The sequence below is a fragment of the Cynocephalus volans genome, chromosome X (assembly GCF_027409185.1).
Source record: "Cynocephalus volans isolate mCynVol1 chromosome X, mCynVol1.pri, whole genome shotgun sequence".
Classification (NCBI taxonomy): Eukaryota; Metazoa; Chordata; class Mammalia; order Dermoptera; family Cynocephalidae; genus Cynocephalus; species Cynocephalus volans.
This window is the reverse complement of record NC_084478.1, coordinates 23995495-24001494: the sequence shown is the minus strand read 5'-3', so window position 1 is coordinate 24001494 and position 6000 is coordinate 23995495.

The window sequence follows — 6000 nt, the reverse complement described above, 5'->3', positions numbered from 1 at the left end:
TATATCACTAAGAAGAGAAATTCCTCTCCCCCCAACTCTTCTGGGGAGGAGTGTGTGTGTGTTGTGTGTGTGTGTGTGTGTGTTTGTGTGGTGTGTGTGTGTGGTGTGTGTGTGTGGTGTGTGTGGTGTGTGTGTGTGTGTGTGTGTGTGTGTGTGTGTGTGTGTGTGTTTCTTGGGCAAACTCATTTCTCCTGACCACTCTCTTGTGGCTGTGCACCTGCAATTTGATCGTGCACTATAATAACTCTGTTTTGCTTAATCTGATTATACTTGCCTGAAAATAAAAAGCGGTGTTTATATGATATATTGAAAGGTTTGTAAGGGAAAACTGTTTAACCTTCTAGCAGATTATAGCAGTTTAATGCAGGGTTTCTTAACCCTGTCACTCTTGACATTTTGAGCTGAATAATTCTTTGTTGTGGGGGGTTGGAGGAACTGTTTTGTGTATTACAGGATGTTTAGCATCATTCCTGACCTCTACCCACTAGATGTAGAAGTACGCCAGTAGCACTCCCCTCCCCAATTTGGGACAACCAAAAAATGTCTTCAGACATTGCCAAATGTCCTCAGGAGGATAGGAGTGGTTGAGAACCCCTAGTTTAAACTGTAAATGCATTTTTAAAATACTTGGAGCAGTCTGAGAGAGATTGTGTTGAAAATGTTGGAAAGTTTGGTAGGCAGCTTCTAAGATGGCTCTCAAATGACCCCACTTCCTGGTATTCATGCCTTTATGTAGTCTTCTCCCACCCTGAATAGGGCTGACCTGTGTAACCAATAGCATATTGTAGAACTGACAAAATGTGATATTTTGAGCTATGTCCTAAGAAGCATTGTTCTTTTAGATTACTTGCTCTGGGAGGAACTAGCTGCCATGTCACAAGGACACACAGCAGCCCTATGGAGAGGTCGGCATGGCAAGAGCCTCATGAGATCCATCTTAGAAGTGGATCTTCCAGCTCCTGTCAAGCCATGAGATAACTACAGCCTTGGACAACATCTTGACAATAACCTCACGAGAGGCCCATAGCCAGAATCAGCCAGCAAACCACTCTCAAATTCCTGATGTACTGAAACTACTTGCTGTTTGTTATGGCTTACTGTTGTTTTAAGCCTATAAGTTTTGGGGTAATTTGTTACACAGCAATAGATAACTAATAGAATTTAGAACAAATATCAATTGTGAGCAAAGAAAACATTTCTTTGTCCAGTATTTGTTGTTTTGTTTGGTTTTTTTGTTCTGTTTTTTGTTTATTTTGTTACTTTTCTTTTTTGGTTAAACAAAAATTTTGAAGAGTGGAGTACTATTGATCATAGCATAGCTAACAGGAGAAGGACAGAAACAGGTCAAAAGGGTAAAGCTAGAGTTTTTGTTATGAAGAAATAGAAAGCCTCCTTTGATTGGCTAAATTTAGGGAGTCCCCTAATACCTGAAATAATGTGGTTAAGCAAGTACTTAATTTAATGAATAAAAATGTTTTATCTTTGTAAATGTTGGCTTTTATTTATTAATAAATTGGGTTCTGCTTAGAATGTCCTTATAGATCATTACAATGTTAGTCCTTGTTAAAAATTTTTAAATACCACAGTTTATTTTGTGAGCCACCTATAACATGCAGTGTACATAACCATACAATTACCAGATTATTTGTCCATTGCTATAAAAAAAAATGGTGTGAAAATTGGCCCTCTCTCATAGGAATCTGAGGGATATAATCCTCTTGCTACTAAAATTTGTTTGCCTACTAAACAATGTTCTCAAATAATTAAAAAATGATGGGCAATTAATGGATAGATACATTGTGGTGTATTCATATGATGGAATACTACTCAGTGACAAAAAGGAATGAACTGTTGATACACACAATATCAATGAATATCAAAATAATTATGTTGAGTGAAAGAGGCCAGACAAAAAGAGTATGTACTTTATGATTCTATATACATAAAATTTTGTAAAATGCAAACCAATTTGTAGTATCAGAAAACAAATTAATGGTTGCCTGGGGATAGGGGTTTGGATAGGAGAGAAGGAGTCATCATAAAGGGACATAAGAAAGTATTTGAGGGTGATGGATATGTTCATTATCTTAATTATGGTGATGATTTTATAGGTGTGTACATATGTCAACACCTATCAATTTGTGCTTTTTAAATATGTACAGTTTACTATATGTCAATATTACCGTGCAAAGTTGTTTTAAGGGTAATGGATAACATGCCATAAGATAAAAAATAAATAGTGGTATGATCATACAGAAAAAGCAGAGAAATTGAACATAGGCAAAAGTAATTATCCTATCATTTGAACTCTTAAAACTCTTATTCAGTCACCTGAACAAAAAAATGCTGGACTCTGCAAACTTATGCTTGCTGTTCTACAACTGAGTGCTTCTATTCAAAGATATTGAAGTAGGCCTAACTATTGTTGGGTTCCCAGAGACAAGATGGAGCCCATACCTCAGGTCCAGGGCCTCAGCTAGCATTTCCTTCTTGTACTCTTACTACTATTTCTTGGGAATGCCCCACAAGACTGGCAATAGAGTGTGAGTGGTCTCCCTTGCATCTCTGTTTCATTGTCCCCTCAAAACAAGAACAAACACCTTTTGCTGGTTTCAAAGATTTTACTACTACTCATATGGAGAAACAGGCAGAAAATTGAAAATACAGGAAAGTTATGAAGTTTCAGGGTCATACCAAGTGCTTATAGTCATGGCTCTGTGTTTCTTTTCTCAGTTCTCTTCTGAGATGGTGGTTAAAACCCCCCCTGGTACTTTCTCTGTTTTACTGTTAAAGACAGTACACCAGACCTCTTCCTATCCCTCCTTAGAGCATCTTTTCCAAGCTCTTTCCAAAGTCAAAAACTATGTTGATGCCTTCCTACATCAAGAGCCCTCTTCATAGCCTATAGGGCTGAAGAACCAACCAGGAAAAAATATTTTTTCAATTTGGATCAGGGTTTTATTATGAATAATACAGCTGGGCATGACTATCTTCTGCTATTGCAGTACCTCCATCCATGAGATTATGCTGCCAGGGTTGTGTATCAGTTAGCTATTGACACCTTAATGCTGCATAACAAACTATCTCAAAACCCAGTGATGTATAATAACACTTATTTTGTACTCACGTATCCTGGGTCAGCTAAAGTTTGGTTGACCTTGGCTGGGCTTAGCTCCAGACTGTGGGTTCATTTCAGCTCTGCTGTACATATCTCTTATCCTCTTTAGACCAGCAGCTTACTCCAGGGCATGTTCTTGTCATGGTGCTGGCAGAAGTTCAAGAGCATAGAGCAGAAACACATTATCTATCTTAAGGCCTAGACTCAGAACTGGCATGCTGTCACTTCTGCCAACATCCCATTGGCCAAAGCATATCACATGGCCAAGCCTCACATTAGTGGGGAAGGGAAGTACACTCCTTCCATGGAGTTTTGGGGAGGTGGGGTGGAAAAAAAATGAATATATGCTGAACAGTAGTCTAATCTACAGGTTGTTTTTCCTTTCTTCTTGTCTGTTGCTATGTATTTATCATTCTTATATTGCTGTAGACAAATAGAAACTTAATGTTTCACAATTTGCAAGCGTGACTTATGTTTCACAATTTACAAAGTTGATTTCATGGATTATAACACTTCACTTTCTATCACTTTTCTGACAGGCACAATATTTTTTCTTTAGGTTTATCAGGCTATTATGCTAAAACATTATGGAAGGAGGGTAGTGAGGCTTATATCATGCAGGTGGTGTCAATTGGGAATGCATTCAACACTAAATAGCATGAAACTCAACTTAGAGTTGCTGGAACAAATAGAATTTATTTTTCTCACATGACAAGCAGTTCAAAGGCAGGCAATCTTGGGCTGGTGATGTTATCAAAGACTCAGCTTTTCCTGTCTTTCTGATCCATGATTGTTAGTGCATTGGATTTTGGCTTCACGGTTGTAAGATACCTAGAGCAACTCCATGTATCAAGTCTGCATTCATGGCAGGGAGAAAGCACAGAAGACCATGGCAGCTGACAGAGTCTCTCCTTGTGTACAGAAAGAAAAACTTTCCCAGCACCACCCTCAATAGCTGTCCATTTATATCTCATTAGAAAATAAAGTTTTGAGCTTTATAGACTTCATAGCAAGTGAAGGCAAGGGTGAAGGCTATTGGAAAGGGGTGTTGAGACAACCTGTAATGACTACCGCAGGGGGACAAACATGATCCCTTCTGTGAGAAATGCCCTCACTCGTCCAATGCCAAAGAATGGACACAGAGACACAAGCTACAGTGAAGCAAGACTTTAATTACAGCTTTGCAAGTCTTGGTGTCTGTGAATGGGACAGGCACATGGAAAAGGGCTGTAGCAAGCAATTTATTCCCTAGTGCACAAGTCCCTCTCCCCACTTCCTCACTGGCTGAGTACTACAAGGTGCACAATCTTCCCTACAGCTAAAATTTATTTCCCCCTTGCAAGGAATTCCTTTGTCTGGGAGCTCAGGACAAGCCCATGAAAAAGGCCTGCTGAAGCCCTGTGAAAGGAGAAACACCAGGGAATGAAGAAAACAATAGGGGCTAGTAACCAAGTACCATCTCAGTAAAACACCCTCAGATAAGTCATTTCTGAAAATGAATCACTTAGATTAGTTTCTTACAAATTTCCTCCTCTACTTTTCTACGAACTACTGATTCCATTTTCATTGTATTTTTGGTTCTCTTCGAATTGTCTTAGCATTTGTTGGCTTTCCTCATCATAGTCTGGGTTAGCTTCCATCCGTCATGAGGTTATTTTGGACATAGGTCATAGGCATTTGTTTATTAATTATGGCTTCTATAAGCCTTTTTGTCAGGCCTCTGACACATGGAATAATGTAGCGTCCTATTGCTGTTAAAACAATTATAAGGGAATTTAGGACTGAGGCTACCACCCACTTCCATTTCCCAAGCCATCCTTCTAACCGATCAATAAATGGATCATTAACACCTGCATTTTTAGCCAATTCATTTGCCAATGCTATAAGCCCTTGTAATGCTTTAGTAATGATCCCATCTGGGGCAGTATTATTTGGAATAAAGGTGCAGCATTTCTCTCCTAGCATGAAAAACTCTCCCTTGGGACTCTTATTGAATCTCTATATAATATACTGGAGTCAAATGACCCCTCTAATGCTCTCTGCTTTTGAGGATGGACACTATTATTTTCAGCTGTGGGATGAAATGCCAAGGTGAATGTAATTGCCAATTGGACTAAAGCACAAGTTCCAGTCCATGTGGGTGGCAACAGACCATGCAGGATTTTCCTTCCACAGTACCACCAAACATCCACTCAGGGGATGTGGAGGTTGGAACAGTTGTAACTTGACTCACCAGAGACATTTAGGATGTGGGTACAAGTCAATAGATCTCCTACGGGTTTATTGAATTTCCCCCCTGCCTGGAGAGGCAAGAGGAGTGACTCATCACCCCTATGGAGAAGGAAGGGATGGCCCTTGGATGTGATCTTTGTAGTGCAGAGAAAAGCAACAACAGGCTTCTGCAAGTTTCATTTCCCCATGCATCCTTGTCTTAGTATAGAACCATCATACAGGGCATTCCCATTGGGTCCAATAGGAAATGGAATTACCTGTGACTGTGGCCATCCTGCAGTGCATGTGTAGCAATCGCTCTTGTTCAAAGCATGCACAGAAAATTTAACCTATTCTAACCAGGCATTTATATTCCCATATCCTGTTTCAATCTTCAGAGTCTATCTCTGATTTTCTAAATTATCACAGAAGAGGAACTGACATGCATCAATTTGGATGGTTTGAGGCATGGAGGTCTTTGTTATGTTGATAATTAACTTTAGGAAGTTGCCTCAGGTAGTAATTATCTCCTACATGAATCACCTGGAAAGATTGCCCCACGCTTACCCATGTTAAAATCCATCAGGTTTGGACCCAACCCATAATTTAAGGGACATTTCTTAAAGTTACCTTCAAAGACTCTCCTAGGGGCCCTCACATTTCCTGCGATC